The following is a 17,349-nucleotide window of genomic DNA, read 5'->3' as shown; positions in this document are numbered from 1 at the left end:
ACAGAGTTCAGCTTTAAAAACAAATTCTATAACATGCTGAAATGAAAGAATCACCAGCATAAAAGAATCAAATCCCAGTTATAAAAAAAGACCTTATAGTGGCACAAAGCCTCTTAATTAATTCAACAAAGAATGATGGAGTCCCTACTTCCTGCTCATATATATTTACTGCTGGAATAAAAAGCAATACTAGTGAAAGGCCAGGCCACTGCTTGGACCAGTAGGTGAGTCCCAATATAAATGTGGCCCATGAGTTCTACATCTGCCATGGATAGTGAGCAACCACAGTGATAGGAGACCCCTGCAGGTATTTGGAAAAAACCTATCTCAAACCAGTACATTCTTAAAGATAAGGCTGGTGCACAGAGTGGAAAGAAAAATAAAGCCCATATCTCGAATAAATGGAGTGTCTAAACTGTTCAAGAAAGACAACTGGAAGATCAAACAGAAAACAGGCAAATCCAGTCATGATTTAAATTCGTCACCACTCAAATCTTGAACTGTCAGAAAAGTACCAGGTGATTTTAATGGTACCGTCTTCATAGGGAAGCATGCTAGATTTTGTTTTTGCTTTGCACAGGATTCAAAGTTGTACAGAAAATAGTTGCATATAATACTAGATCATGAACCTTCTCAGCCACTACATATGTTCACTATGCACATAGGGACAAAAGGTAAAAAGGGAAAGAAGAATATAAAAATATGGCCTAAGTTCACTTAATCAAAAAGTTTCTTCCATATGAGGGAACTTTCTCTTTACTTGAGGGAGGTCAGATGGCTTATGTCAACTGAAACTAAGTGTCTTCATTCTAAAGGCAGATGCTATTTCAGAACAGCATGTTATCAAAATTTTTTTAAGCTGAACTCTGTTGTTCTTGAAAATGTCAGGTACAAATTCTCTGAGAAATCTGACATTTAAAATTTCTAAACAATGGATTGCATAAATCTCTTTGGGGAATAAAAGACCAAATTAAGAATCTGAGTTTATTCAGATTTATGAGATTTAAAAAATCAACCCATTTTAAAAATTCTCATATCATTGTCCAAGAGGATCCATAAAATACTTTGTATAAATCAAACTAAAACATATCCTAGGTCAAGAAAACTCAAATGATACTCAAATATTGAAAATCTCAAAGGCTTGAGGAGTTTTAATTATTTGATGACATTTTAATTTAATCAAAGGTGGAAAAGAAAAAACACCAGCCACAGACAAACACTGGGCAAAACCCAAGCTCATTCAACATTAGACATTTTTGTTTTCTATGTAACATACCCTTCAGAAGATAAGCCACAATGATGTGGTAGTATCATTGAACCCTCACTCTGAGTAATCCTCACTTAATACAAGTCTCATATTTAGTGGGTGGCTATTACTGATATTTTATGAACTTGAAAGCAGATGGGGGACCGTATTAAGAACAAGTTGAGCTGGTCTAAGGAGGAGAGAAGGACATGCAGAGCAATGCTTAGTGGATCAGTGTGAGGAGACAGAGACTCAGGGAACATCTACCTTGGTTCTCAGAATATGTTCAGACAGCCTCTAAGCAGAACTGAGACAAACTTCAGAACAAATCTGCCTCTCTAAAAGCACAAGGGTAAAAAGATTGTTTCAGATAGTTCTGTCTAAAGCAAGAGATCTAAGACCCCTGAGTCAGATAAAGAAATTAATTCTGTGTTTGCCAAATTACTCTCCTGCATTTTGTTCCTAAAACAAAGTTGGCATACTGTTTGGGAAGCTGTAGAACTGTAGATTTTGAAAACATTATTCTTAAGGAAAGCCAGAAAAAATGAGGTTAACCAAACTATTGCAGAAAAAAGCAATAGAAAAATTTTTAGAATACTACATTTACCAATAGTCCACACTTAAGAGTAATCTGGAATATGTAGATGTAAATCCTCAAAGGATCATGAAGAGAAAAGGCTGTTTTGATAATGTTTTAGTCCAGTTTTTCTATCACTGTGATGAAAATACCCTACAAGGACAAGTTAGAGGAGGAAAAGTTTATTTGGGGCTCACAGCTTTAGAGGTCTCAGTCCATAGATGCTGACTCATCATTCTGGGCTAAAGGTGAGACAGTACAAGATCGGGGGTGGGGCTCAGCAGAGGAAAGCTGCTCCACTCATGGTGTGATCCAGAATCAGAGATGGGGGAAGGCAAGGGAAGAGATCACAGGGAAGATGCACCCTTTCATGGCATGCCCCTAATGACCCACCTTCTCTAGCTATACCTCACCTGCCTACATTACCACCCAGTCAGCCCATTCAAACTAGGATGAAATGACTAAGTTACAGCACCCACAACCCAGGCATTTCACCTCTGAATATTCCTGAATTAACATAGGAACATTTGGGGGACACCTCCTCTCCAAACCATAACAGTTGATTCATTTGAAAGTCTTATAGATGTTAAGTCTGAAGAAAAGATATCTAAGAGAAGACCTGTGTCTGCAAATATGTAAAGGCTCATTACATAGAAGGAATAGTCATGTGATGCCTTGCCATCTATTTTCTATCACAATATGGTTACTGTTACACACCAGATGTTATTATTTCTATGTCTGGAAGTATGTGGGACCCATTTCCAAACACATAAGTAAGTAGAAAAACTTGTAAGTAGGAAAGATGCACCTCAGAACATTCAAACAAATCCAAACAATTTGATCTTTAAGAAAGCATCGTAGTGAACATGCATGAGGTAGTGACACATTAAGCTGAAGATAGCCAGGAGTGTTGTGGAAGGGAATCAGGCATTGGTGAGGGGTTAGAATATGTGACTTCCTTGTCTTTTTCAGTCCTGAAGCTCTAGTTCAATATAGTTATTAGGAAAGAGAAAAAATTTAGTATTAAGGAAATAATACACACCTGGCTTATAAGATCTCATTGTAAAAATGCTTAATAATTTATGTAAATATGTAGATGATTGGGGCAGTGCTGCAGTCCGGCTGCAGCAAAATAACCGGGGAGTGACGAACAACTTGTGTACATTGATACAGCAGGAGTGGGAGCCGTTTATTGTAGGACAGGAGTGGTATATATACATTCCACACAGCTTATCTTAATTAACATAAAATAGATACAGCAGTCAACCAATAAGGAATCACCACACTTACTGGCTCGATGGCATTACTTCACAAACCACTCCCTCTGGCAAAATGCCAGGTGCCATCCAGACTTGTTTACAGACTCTAACATTTCTCTGGCAAAATGCCAGGCACCATCCTGACTTGTTTACAGACTCTAACAGGGCAGGTGGTACTTTAAAGGATGACAGTCTTGTAAACTTATACCATAATTTTTCATTGTGCATTAATAATTTCTGCTCTGCAACAGCCAAATGAGAACTAATGAGAGCTCCACTCTGAACTGCTTCTGCTGGTCATTCCTTCAGGCAATGAAGGAATTCTTCAGTCTTGAGCTTAAGACTTGGATACTAAGTGGCAAACACCTCCACCTTGAAAAGGATTCGTGTCTTTCTAAGCAGTTTTCTGAATACTCTTTCCAAGCATTTTCATCAAGGTTGAAATCTGGTCAATTAAGTTTCAGTATTTCAGGATTCAGAACCAAATTATACATAGAGTGATCTTGTCAAAATAGAAGAAAAAGTTTGTTTTATTATTGTTACAATGGTATACAAGAAAGCCACATTTTCTACACATTTTAAATGGTTATTTTTATTTTCTTGAGATACAGAAATTCATATCACCAAGATTAAGGTCTTCATTATTTAGATTCAATTTGATTATTTTTTATCTGATCTAGGTTTTAAAGCTCATTACATCCAAAGATTTCCCATTATGATGAAATGAAAGTAAATAAATAATTGTGTTCTGCTAAAATAGGAAATTACTGTGCTTTGATAAAATATCACAGCATAGTTACAAAAGAGGCAACAAATTGACTGAGAAGCAAGACTCATGAACAATTATCAGCCATGTGAGAATTCATTATCAGTTCACAGAAAATCAGCTTTGTTTGGGCTGTTTTGTCATCCCTATGCGGTACATCATCGTCTGCCCTAAAAATTCTCCAACAAGAAATCTCATCTTTTAGTATCATGAAACATAAAAGGAGACAGTTCCTGCATATGTAAGTGTTGATATAATACACAGATGATCTAAAATTTAAGGAAATGTACCATCATTTGAAAGGAGCAGCTGTACAATGTCCACCCTAAATAATGTCTTAAGTCTCAAGGAACTAAGCATGGCAAGATGGTTGCATGACACGGTAGTTTTGGATTCCTAGGGGAAAAGGCAGCAGAGAATGACAGTGATATTTCATAAGAAGAAAGTCAATAAACTCTGAGATGTTTGCAAGCCAATTAGTTGCACTGGGGGTGTTATAAATCCTCCAGTGCTTGAGAGTATCTCATCATATCTCTAGCATTTATACAACTGACAAAACATAGGTGTTTCTTGATTGTTGCACAGGCCACCAATGAAACTATTCAAATTCAACATATTTAACTTTATTCAATCAAAGACACACTCTCTAGAAAAAAAAGTGAAGCACTGGAGACTCCAAGTATGCCTAAGGGTTTGAAACTCCTAGGTTCTGGCTCCTACAATCCCAAGCCTAGAACTTCTCATTGTTTGTGGAGCCAGGACAAGTGTCACATAGACCATTAATCACTGTTGGAGCACAGCACTAGGTAAAACTGTGTTCAAGGATCAGATTTTGATTTATTAATAAGAACAGGATATTTAGCACAGAAATTTTCCACATAAGGAATTGGTACTAGGTTTTTGAGAGAAGTTCAGATCTGAGCATTAAAAAATTAAAAAACAAAAAATCTCTAGCGCTGAGAGGTTAGTGTTCTTCTGGAATGAGTTTCCATTTTCCAAAGACAATATTTCAGCATTTGGATTTACAGCCACTTATTTGAAAGTTCCCCAGTGTGTCCAGAGGCATAAGCAATCATGTGATGACCATGAATAAAGGCTATGACAATTTGTCACTAGGAGACACATAAATGATAACAAAATAAGGTTCTACACAAATACAGAACATTCACCATTTCATATAGAAAGAGCCCAGAATGTTCCTATTGATAAACTAAGTAAATAGTTACCTAATGCCATTTTATAAATTCACAATTCCCTTACTAACACTACAAGGGAATGGTTGTGTTTACCCACAGAATTCATTGTATAAAATGAGCTTATGCTCTGTTTTGTAAGATGAGATTGAAGGTCCCGTCTGTCTACATTTTGAAATAACATTCATATATTTGGAGCCCAGATTAGGTGTCCAGGCCCTGTTTGAAGTATGAAACTTTAGCTAAATAGCAATAAAAGTCAATATTGGAAAATGGCAATTCCAGGACTGCTAAATAATAATATCCTAGAGCATCATTGTACGTGTTGTTGCCATGTGTCTGGTGTAAGAGATGCATTATAACGATTATTGTTTTGACTTGACATTCCATATTTGTAAGTATATTTTCTTCAAGTAAATAAGATGTGGGTCATTTATGCTTTTTGAGTAAGTGAATGCAGTCATACCTTGGGATCAGTTCCTAGACCCCTGTGGATACCCAAATCCACAGATACTCAAGACCCTTATATGAATGGTACACTATTTTCATATATCCTACACACATCCTCCTCCTGTTACTTTAAATCATCTCTAGGTTATTTACAATACCTAGTGAAATTCATATCACCAAGTGAAATGCAAAGTCTGCGTAAATAGTTGTCATTGTGTATTTGTATTGTTTAGAAAATAATAGCAAGTGTGCTTGCTTCGGCAGCACATATACAAAAATTGGAACGATACAGAGAAGATTAGCATAGCCCCTGCGCAAGGATGACACGCAAATTCGTGAAGCGTTCCATATTTTTACAAGAGCAATATAAATATATAGGGGAAAAATTCAATAGCACAACAGTTTCACCAAGCAGAAAGAAACGCGAACACTATGAAGAGACAAGGAAAGAAAGGACCACAAGCAATACAGGTCAACTCAATGTTAGAAGAGGTAATATCTGCAGCAGATGGAATGTCAGATAAAGAATTCAGAATATACATGCTTCAGATGATCTGGAGTCTCAAAGAAGACATCAGACAGCAAAATCAGACAATGAAAGATCACTTCAACAATGAATTACATAAACAAATCCAAGAAGCAAAAGATCAACTATACAGGGAGATAGAGGTTATAAAAAACAAACAAACAGAAATCCTAGAAATGCAGGAAGCAATAAACCAACTTAAAAACTCAATGGAGAATACTACCAGCAGAGTAGAACACTTAGAAGATAGAACATCAGACAATGAAGACAAAGTATTTCAACTTGAAAAGAACATAGACAGATCAGCAAGACTGTTAAGAAACCATGAGCAGAACATCCAAAAAATATGGGATAACATCAAGAGACCAAATTTAAGAGTCACTGGGATACAGGAAGGGATAGAGTTTCAAACCAAAGGAATGAGCAATCTATTCAATGAAATAATACAAGAAAACTTCCCAGACTTGAAGAATGAGACAGAATCCCAAATCCTAGAAGCCTACAGGACGCTGAATGTGCAAAATCATAAGAGATCCACACCTAGACACATTATAATGAAGATGCCCAACATACAGAATAAGGAGAGAATTTTAAAAGCTACAAGAGAAAGGAAGCAGATTACATTTAGGGGTAAACCAATCAGGATAACAGCTGATCTTTCAACACAGACTCTGAAAGCTAGAAGATCCAGGAATAACATATTTCAAACACTGAAAGAAAATGGGTTCCAACCAAGAATTGTGTATCCAGCGAAATTAAGCTTCAGGATGGAAGATGAAATTAAAACCTTCCACGATAAACAAAAGTTAAAAGAATTTGCAGCTAGAAAACCATCTCTTCAAAACATCCTCGGCAAAACATTACAAGAAGAGGAAATGGAAAATAACAATGAAAACCAACAGTGGGAGGTAGGACACTAAAGGAGGCAAAAATAATCAAAGAGGAAAACAAACCATGTTTAGTAACATAAATAAACAAATATGGCTGGAAGAACAACCCATATCTCAATAATAACCCTAAATGTTAATGGCTTAAACTCACCAATCAAGAGACAAAGGCTAGTAGAATGGATCACAAAACAAGACCCAACAATATGCTGCCTACAGGAGACGCATTTGATAGGAAAAGACATACATAGGCTGAAGGTGAAAGGTTGGGAAAAATCATATCACTCATATGGACTTTGGAAACAAGCAGGAGTGTCCATACTCATATCAAATAAAATAGATTTCAAGCCCAAGTTAATCAAAAGGGATAAAGAGGGACACTACATACTGCTCAAGGGAACCATACACCAACAAGACATAACAATCATAAATATATATGCCCCAAACAATGGTGCAGCTATGTTCATCAAACAAACTCTTCTCAAGTTCAAGAGTCTAATAGACCACCATACAATAATCATGGGAGATATCAACACACCTCTCTCACCAATGGACAGATCTTCCAAACAAAAGTTGAATAAGGAAACTATAGAACTCAATAACACAATTAATAACCTAGACTTAATTGACATATATAGAATATACCACCCAACATCAAGCAGTTACACTTTTTTCTCAGCAGCACATGGATCCTTCTCAAAAATAGATCATATATTATGTCACAGGGAAACTCTTAGACAATATAAAGGAGTAGAGATAATACCATGCATCTTATCTGATCATAATTGAATGAAACTGAAAATCAACGATAAAAGAAGGAAGGAAAAATCATGCATCACTTGGAGAATGAACAATAGGTTACTGAATGATCAATGGGTTATAGAAGACATCAAGGAGGAAATTAAAAAATTCTTAGAGATAAATGAAAACACAGACACAACATATCGGAATCTATGGGACACATTGAAAGCAGTTCTAAGAGGAAAATTCATTGCTTGGAGTTCACTCCTTAAAAAAAGAAAAAACCAACAAATAAATGATCTCATACTTCATCTCAAAATTCTAGAAAAAGAAGAGCAAAACAACAGCAAAAGAAGTAGAAGGCAAGAAATAATTAAAATCAGAGCTGAAATTAATGAAATCGAAACAAAAGAAACAATTGAAAAAATTGACAAAACTAAAAGGTGGTTCTTTGAAAAAATAAATAAAATCGACAGACCCTTAGCCATGCTAACGAAGAGAAGAAGAGGGAGAACTCAAATTACTAGCATACGGGATGAAAAAGGCAATATCACAACAGACACTTCAGAAATACAGAAGATAATCAAAAATTATTTTGAATCCTTGTACTCCAATAAATTAGAAGATAGTGAAGGCATCGATAAATTTCTTAAGTCATATGATCTGCCCAGATTGAGTCAGGAGGATATAGACAACCTAAACAGACCAATATCAATTGAGGAAATAGAAGAAACCATCAAAAGACTACCAACTAAGAAAAGCCCAGGACCGGATGGGTATACAGCAGAGTTTTACAAAACCTTTAAAGAGGAACTAATACCAATACTTTTCAAGCTACTTCAGGAAATAGAAAAAGAGGGAGAACTTCCAAATTCATTCTACGAGGCCAACATCACCCTGATTCCTAAACCAGACAAAGACACTTCAAAAAAAGAAAACTACAGACCAATATCTCTAATGAACCTAGATGCAAAAATCCTCAATAAAATTCTGGCGAATCGGATACAAAAACATATCAAAAAAATTGTGCACCATGATCAAGTAGGATCCATCCCTGGGATGCAAGGCTGGTTCAATATACGGAAATCAATAAATGTTATTCACCACATCAATAGACTTTAAAATAAGAACCATATGATCATCTCGATAGATGCGGAAAAAGCATTCGACAAAGTACAGCATCCCTTTATGCTCAAAACTCTAGAAAAACTAGGGATAACAGGAACATACCTCAATATTGTAAAAGCAATCTATGCTAAGCCTCAGGCTAGCATCATTCTGAATGGAGAAAAATTGAAGGCATTCCCTCTAAAATCTGGAACAAGACAGGGATGCCCTCTCTCACCACTTCTGTTCAACATAGTTCTCAAAACACTGGCCAGAGCAATTAGACAGACGAAAGAAATTAAAGGCATCAAAATAGGAAAAGAAGAACTTAGATTATCACTATTTGCAGAGACATGATTCTATACCTAGCAGACCCAAAAGGGTCTACAAAGAAACTATTAGAGCTAATAAATGAATCAGCAAAGTGGCAGGATATAAAATCAACACGCATAAATCAAAGGCATTCCTATATATCAGCGACAAATCCTCTGAAATGGAAATGAAGACAACTACTCCATTCACAATATCCTCAAAAAAAATAAAATACTTGGGAATCAACCTAACAAAAGAGGTGAAAGACTTATACAATGAAAACTACAGAACCCTAAAGAGAGAAATAGAAGAAGATCTTAGAAGATGGAAAAATATACCCTGTTCATGGATAGGCAGAACTAACATCATCAAAATGGCGATATTACCAAAAGTTCTCTATAGGTTTAATGCAATGCCAATCAAAATCCCAACGGCATTTCTTGTAGAAATAGAGAAAGCAATCATGAAATTCATATGGAAAAATAAAAGACCCAGAATAGCAAAAACAATGCTAAGCAGGAAGTGTGAATCAGGCGGTATAGCGATACCAGACTTCAAACTATACTACAGAGCAATAGTAACAAAAACAGCATGGTACTGGTACCAAAACAGGCGGGTGGACCAATGGTACAGAATAGAGGACACAGAAACCAATCCACAAAACTACAACTATCTTATATTTGATAAAGGGGCTAAAAGCATGCAATGGAGGAAGGATAGCATCTTCAACAAATGGTGCTGGGAAAACTGGAAATCCATATGCAACAAAATGAAACTGAATCCCTTTCTCTCGCCATGCACAAAAGTGAATTCAAAATGGATCAAGGAGCTTGATATCAAATCAGAGACACGGCGTCTGATAGAAGAAAAAGTTGGCTACGATCTACATACTGTGGGGTCGGGCTCCAAATTCCTCAATAGGACACCCATAGCACAAAAGTTAATAACTAGAATCAACAAATGGGACTTACTCAAACTAAAAAGTTTTTTCTCAGCAAAAGAAACAATAAGAGAGGTAAATATGGAGCCTACATCCTGGGAACAAATATTTACTCCTCACACTTCAGATAGAGCCCTAATATCTAGAGTATACAAAGAACTCAAAAAATTAGACAATAAGATAACAAATAACCCAATCAACAAATGGGCCAAGGACCTGAACAGACACTTCTCAGAGGGGAACATACAATCAATCAACAAGTACATGAAAAAATGCTCACCATCTCTAGCAGTCAGAGAAATGCAAATCAAAACCACCATAAGATACCATCTCACTCCAGTAAGATTGGCAGCCATTATGAAGTCAAACAACAAGTGCTGGCGAGGATGTGGGGAAAAGGGTACACTTGTACATTGCTGGTGGGACTGCAAATTGGTGCAGCCAATTTGGAAAGCAGTATGGAGATTTCTTGGAAAGCTGGGAATGGAACCACCATTTTACCCAGCTATTCCCCTTCTTGGTCTATTCCCTAAAGACCTAAAAAGAGCATGCTACAGCGACACTGCTACATCCATGTTCATAGCAGCACAATTCACAATAGCAAGACTGTGGAACCAACCTAGATGCCCTTCGATAAAAAAAATGTGGCATTTATACACAATGGAGTATTACTCTGCATTAAAAAATGACAAAATCATAGAATTTACAGGGAAATGGATGGCATTAGAGCAGATTATGCTAAGTGAAGCTAGCCAATCCCTAAAAAACAAATGCCAAATGTCTTCTTTGATATAAGGAGAGTAACTAAGAACAGAGTAGGGTAGAAGAGCATGAGAAGAAGATTAACATTAAACAGGGATGAGAGGTGGGAGGGAAAGGGAGAGAGAAGGGAAATTGCATGGAAATGGAAGGAGACCCTCAGAGTTATACAAAAGTACATACAAGAGGAAGTGAGGGGAAAGGGAAAAATAATACAAGGGGGACAAATGAATGTCAGTAGAGGGGGCAGAGAGAAAAGAGGGGAGGGGAGGGGAGGGGAGGGGAGGGGAGGGGGGATAGTAGAGGATAGGAAAGGCAGCAGAACACAACAGACACTAGTATGGCAATATGTAAATCAATGGATGTGTAACTGATGTGATTCTGCAATTTGTATACGGGGTAAAAATGGGAGTTCATAACCCACTTGAATCAAAGTGTGAAATATGATATATCAAGAACTATGTAATGTTTTGAACAACCAACAATAAAAAATTAAAAAAAAAAAAAAGAAAATAATAGCAAGAAAAAAAGTCTGTATAAGTTAAGTACAGACACAATTTTTGCTTTAATATTTTCAATCGGCATTTGATTGAATCCATGGATGCAGAAAACTATGGGTCTAGAAGGCCAACATATACACCTCCACCTCCAATAGCATTTTCTAAATGATTAGATTCATGTTCAAAAATAACTGTGAAAAAAACAGTGGTAATAATTTCAGTACATTTACCAAGGTGGTTTTCACTAATGAGATAGTTTATTATAAGTTTATTACTTTTTTGGAGGAAACCTTATAGTCTGATAAAATAAGAACACAGTCTCAAAACAGATAGAACTGAAAAAAAATATACAGAATAGCTGTTTTTAAATGCCTCCACAATGTAAGGGTTGATTCATCTAGAGCTATTGTCTTTGTTTATATAATATACACATTATTTGTTACAATAAAAACTTGATTTATAATTATATAAGAACTATAATTGCAGCCTAAACAACTGTCTGACCAAAGATATCTCTAAAGATGCCAGTCACATTTTGGTAGAGACATTTAATTTCTTTCCTAAAAACACAAAGAGACTTCAACTGTGAATTGGGTTTGCAATTTGAAAATCCAAGCTATAGTTCTAGAAGAAACTGTAGACTTGAGTTTATCTCCCAGGGGTATTTCATCAAACAAGTTATTTTGTGATCATAGTTTACAGTCATCTTTTCCTCCTTACTGCCCACATAAATTCATCATTCTCCTAGCCGACTTCCAACCACCCACCCTTTCCTCCCTTACAAATCTCTTACTCATCTGTCACACAACCAGCCATCTCTTACATTCATTGACACACTCACACTAACACATATTTATGCACTTTCCAGTAATTTTTCTATTTTCTTTTTGATCAACATTAAAATGGACTTTATCATTTTTTCTGCTGTTATTATTACATTTACACATGTGCACATACTTTGTTCCTATATTTCTGTGAATAGGTAAGATTTTATCATATACTCATTGTATTCCTATTTTAGTTACACAAATGTATTTTTTAGTTGAAAAGTTCCTTGAAAGCACAGTAATCTACTCATCTGAATAGTCCCTTGGTGCTTAGGTAATACCTGCCACATAACAGATGCATAACCCCTAGTTCTTGAATGAATGAATGACAAATAAGTTACCAAAAGATATGTTTGGGAGGAAAAAGTATCAGTGAGACTTTAATATTACCTTTGAAATTTAATTACCTTCAAAAATTTGCTATGTTTAAATTATGCCAAGAAATCTTTTGTTTGTAAGATGTAAAACAGTGATTTATGTTTAGGATACAATTATTCATATCAACGTGATTGACCTACAGAAGTGAATTCTCTTCAATAAAAATGAGGTCTCTTACAAGAAATCACCTAAACCAAATTTTAGAAACATATAAGTTTTAAAATGTTGTTTCACCTATCTTTGACTTAAAAGTCTACAGAGTGTGGGCATTTGAGAGAGTATTTGGCACTGGTTCATAATGGTGTTAGAGTGGCATATCTCAGTTAGAAAACAAGAACAACAGTAAGGGAGCTTTTACTAACATCTGTTTTGAGATAAGACATTTGCAGAGTTAAAAAGTAACACATAGGCTAAATTCAGCACAGTGATGTACACTTGTTATCCCACTACTTGGATAGCTCAGTATCCAAGGAAGCTGAGGCTGAAGCAGGAAGAGAGTCAGTTAGAGGCCAAGCTGGGTAACACAGAAATACCCAATTCAAAGAAATTAAAGTGAAAATAACATAGCCTATAACTACTATAAAATAATCCTATAACATTATAAAATGACATACCAACTTGCATTCTCCTGAATCCTCTATTAGTGGTACTGTCATTTTGATCTATAGTTGATTTGCATTTCTTTTTATAAGTCCAATGCAGTTTGTTCAGATCAGAAAAAACTTTTCAGTTGATTGATTTCTCAACAATCACCTTTCAGCAAGCTACAGATAACCTGAAAATACTTCATAGCACAGCATGATTTTTTTCTACTGACAGGTGGCACTCAGTTTCCTCAAAATACTCCCACAGTTAGACATGTGCAAAAGCAGATGAATTTCATGTATGGAGAAAGAATTCAGAACTGATCCTTATATGCATTATATCATATTTCAAAAGAGTAAGAAAATTTCCCCAATATAACTCATGCTTTAATTTTATTTCTCAAGGAATGCCTTTCAAACCTATCAATATTTTTAAAGTATTAGCAGTAAAATTCAAAATTTGTATGTAGCAGAAACAATAACTTACATTTTATGGAACTTTCAAAGAATGTTCACATGTATAATCATTTTTTATTTCTCTGCCAATTCAGTATAAGAATATGAGCACCTATTATTTCTTTTTTTTTAACAGATAAAGAAACTAAAATGTTTAGAGGTAATGCGTTTCACCCAAGGGCATTCAGCTGAGACCCTAAATCCTCCTGACTCTCAATTTTCTTCTCTTTCAACACTGAGACCAGGTAAGTTTCACAAGCACTAATTCAAATTGGTCCTTCAATCTGTTTATTCTACAAATGCAGTCTTCCATACTCATTATGAACTTATAAACAATTTATTTAGAGAAGTAGACATGATGTTTATCATGAGTGGTCAGCTAAGCAATCATCTTGTTTAATAATTTAATACCCATCATTGTATCCTGCATATTAATTTTAAATAACCTCCAAATATGACTAGGCTTACATTACTAAGCATATGACATTTATTACACAGATATTCAATCACATTTTTCAATATGAAAAAGTAAAAACCACAGACAATATTAAAAATGTTCTCCAGTGGCTTGATAACTTTTATTTTTTAAAAAACTTTGGAGCAATATGATTTGGTGAAAGGTATTCACAGGACCAAGAAGTAGAAGCCTAGTATGACCTGCACACAGATTTAAGTACTTTCAAAGCATAATAATTTTGTGTGTGTGTATGTGTGTGTGTTTTATATGGTTTTACATGATTCCTATGAAGAACACTATAATAAAGACATTATAATATAAACAAAATTTTCCTTGAAATACATTGCCATATAAATTAATTAAAATGAATATTATTGATTTATAGGTTATAATAGCTCCTCCAAATCCTAGGGTCCTTTATATTCATATCTATTAGGACTTTTATAAATGATGCTTAATGACAGGAAAAGAATAGTAATGAATAACTATCCTAGTAACAAGAACTGACTAATTCAGTCATTCATTTTCACTATGATCATACCATTTCCCAAAGAGGTGAAAATCAGTTCCTGAAAGACAAAAAATCTTACTCTCTGTATTTATAAATCACATAACATACATATAACATACAAACAGATGCTGTATCTATAATATTAAAATTTCAAGTGAAGGCAGGCTCTTAGAAGAAAAAGATGGGGAAAAGTTGACAAACATTGCTCTAAGGAAGCAAATTATAACAAATTTCACTCTAAGTTAAATAATTAAAGACCTCTTTAACTTGCTAGGTGACAAGGAACACTCATAGTAATAACTGAAATAAATTATTTGAAATAACATGTTGAGGGCTGGGGTTATAGCCCAGTGGTAGAGTGCTTTCCTAGCACATGTAAGGTACTGGGTTTGGTCCTCAGCACCACATAAAAATAAATAAATAAAATCAAGGTATTGTGTCAAGGTATTGTGTCCATCTACAACAACAACAACAAAAAAAACCCAAATAAAATAAATAAAAATGAAAAAATAACATGTTGAATAGTTGTTGAAAACTTCACAGTTTCCATTATATATTTGGAAACAAATCAATATTCCTGTTTAATGAATTATACACAGTCAAAAAATAACAAATGTCTCAGTTTGGTGAGGCACATCTGTAATCTCAGCAACCCAGGAAGCTGAGGCAGGAGGATTACAAGTTCAAGGCCAGCATTAGCACCAAAACAGACATGATGACCAATGGAACAGAGTAGAAGACTCAGAGATAAACCCACATAATACAGTTTTCTTATACTAAACAAAGGCTCCATAAACATACACTGGAGAAAAGATAGCCTCTTCAACAAATGGTGCTGGAACAACTAGAAATCCATAAGTAACAAAATGAAATTAGACCCCTATCTCTCTCCCTAGTGAAGGTCACTTTCCTGGCTGCTCTGTAGCATGAAACCAAGAAAGCAGACATGCAGCTTCTCAGCAAGGAACTGACCTATGGGATTACGTTTCTCACTCCAACATTCCAGAGGGTAGAGCATCACACTCCAGGTGGCCTCAGTTAACACTGTTGAGAAGAGAAGCTGAGAATCTTTTGAACTCTAATGGAGACAATTCTTTAATTTTTAATTTAAATCTTTTTCTCTCTTCTTTTTTTTTCCTTTTATTTACTTTTCTTTAATTGTGACTTTAATGGTTCATGAACATTCATACACACTCATATTTGGGTTTTTTTTCCATCATTTCTAGCATTTTTGAAGCCAGTTATTTCTCATGGATCAGTTTTTTGAGGACTAGGATGTTTTATTATTAAATTTTAGTTTTGTTTTATATTCCTTCATTTTTAATTTTTAAAATTTTTACTATATATATATATATATATATATATATATATATATATTTTTTCTCTCATCTGTTCCTCGATTCTCTCTTTTCTTCTGCTAATAGCCAATCACTATTGTTCTCTTTCATTCTTCCTTTAATTTTTTACTTATACCTTCTCTCTTCCTTTTGCATAATCAACATATCCTATATCACTTCTGTTCTCTGCCTGTTTAACACTTGAAATTATAAACCCTTTTGCAAACTTAAGGTTTTTATTGTAGACAACAACTGATCATATCATTTTTCTTTATTCTGACAATTAAAATTGTAGACATCATAGCAGGAACTAATTTAGTTTAATGCAGCATATTGTTTGCACTGGTTGTTATTATTTTTCTCCCTCTAAACATTAGTGAGGTACTAGAAACCTTCAGGGACACTAGAAGTCCACAGGTATAAACTCTACTGCCTCATATCCATATTGTTAGATGAGTAGACACACGACCAACATGAAAAAGCAAGGGAACAAATCACCCCAAACCAACCAAGATACTCCAGTAACAGAATTCTTTGACATCATAGTGAAGAAAGGTCAGAGAAGTGTTTAGAATGTACATGGTTAAACTGATCTGTGAAGTAAAGGAAAATACAGAAAGTGAAATATCACTTCAATAAAGATATAAATATTGTGAAAAAAATCAAGCAAAAATCCTCAAAATGAAGGAAACAATAAATCAAATTAAAAATTCAATGAAGTTAGACATAATGGCACAGACCAGTAATTCTAGCAGCTTGGGAGGCTCAGGCAGGAGAATTGTGAGTTCAAAGCTAGCCTCAGCAAAAACAAGGTAACAGAATAAAAAATATGAATACAAAACAGAATATAAAATATGGCTGGGGATGTGGCTCAGTGGTCAAGTGCTCCTGAGTTCAATATCTAGTACAAAAAAAATTCAATGGAAAACATCACCAACAGACTAGATCACCGAGTTTCAGGCAATGAATACAAAATATATAATCTTGAAAACAAAGTTGACCATGGAGAAAAGATATTAAGAGACCATGAATAGAACTTCCAAGAGATATGGGATAACCTAAAAAGACCAAATTTAAGATTTATTAGGGTAGATGAAGGCTTGGAATGCACAACCTTTTCAATGAAATATCAAAAAATCTCCCAGAATGACGGAAAATCAAATATAGGATGCTCACAGGACCCCAAATATACAAAATTACAACAGACATTATTTTTAATACCTTTATTTACTCTGCTGCTGAGCCACAATCCCAGCCTCCAACACACATTATTATGAAAATGCTTAACATATAAAATAAAGATAGAATATTAAAGGCTATCAGTGAAAAATGATAGGTCACTTTTAGAGGGAAAGCACTCTGAATCTCAACCCAGATCCTCAAAGCTAGGAAGTCAGGGAATAATATATACCAAACTCTGAAAGAAAATGGATTCCAGCCAAGAATACTATACCCAGCAAAATTAAGCTTCAGAATTGATGATAAAATAAACACCTTCCATGATAAACAAACGTTTTTAAAAGAATTCACAACTAG

At 35.0% G+C, this 17,349-nt stretch overlaps 1 protein-coding gene and 1 non-coding gene across 2 annotated transcripts in view; one reads left to right on the top strand and one right to left on the bottom strand.

Annotated features, from left to right (window-relative positions):
- Tafa2 (TAFA chemokine like family member 2) overlaps window positions 1-17,349 on the bottom strand; it is a 105,569-nt gene that overhangs the window by 71,166 nt on the left and 17,054 nt on the right. The window lies entirely within an intron of this gene.
- On the top strand, window positions 5,740-5,846 carry LOC114088672 (U6 spliceosomal RNA). Its single transcript, XR_003582024.1, has one exon. It is a non-coding gene; the product is annotated as a U6 spliceosomal RNA (small nuclear RNA).

Source organism: Marmota flaviventris, chromosome 3, assembly GCF_047511675.1.
Source record: "Marmota flaviventris isolate mMarFla1 chromosome 3, mMarFla1.hap1, whole genome shotgun sequence".
NCBI classification, from domain to species: Eukaryota; Metazoa; Chordata; class Mammalia; order Rodentia; family Sciuridae; genus Marmota; species Marmota flaviventris.
This window is presented reverse-complemented; position numbering and strand designations above follow the sequence as displayed.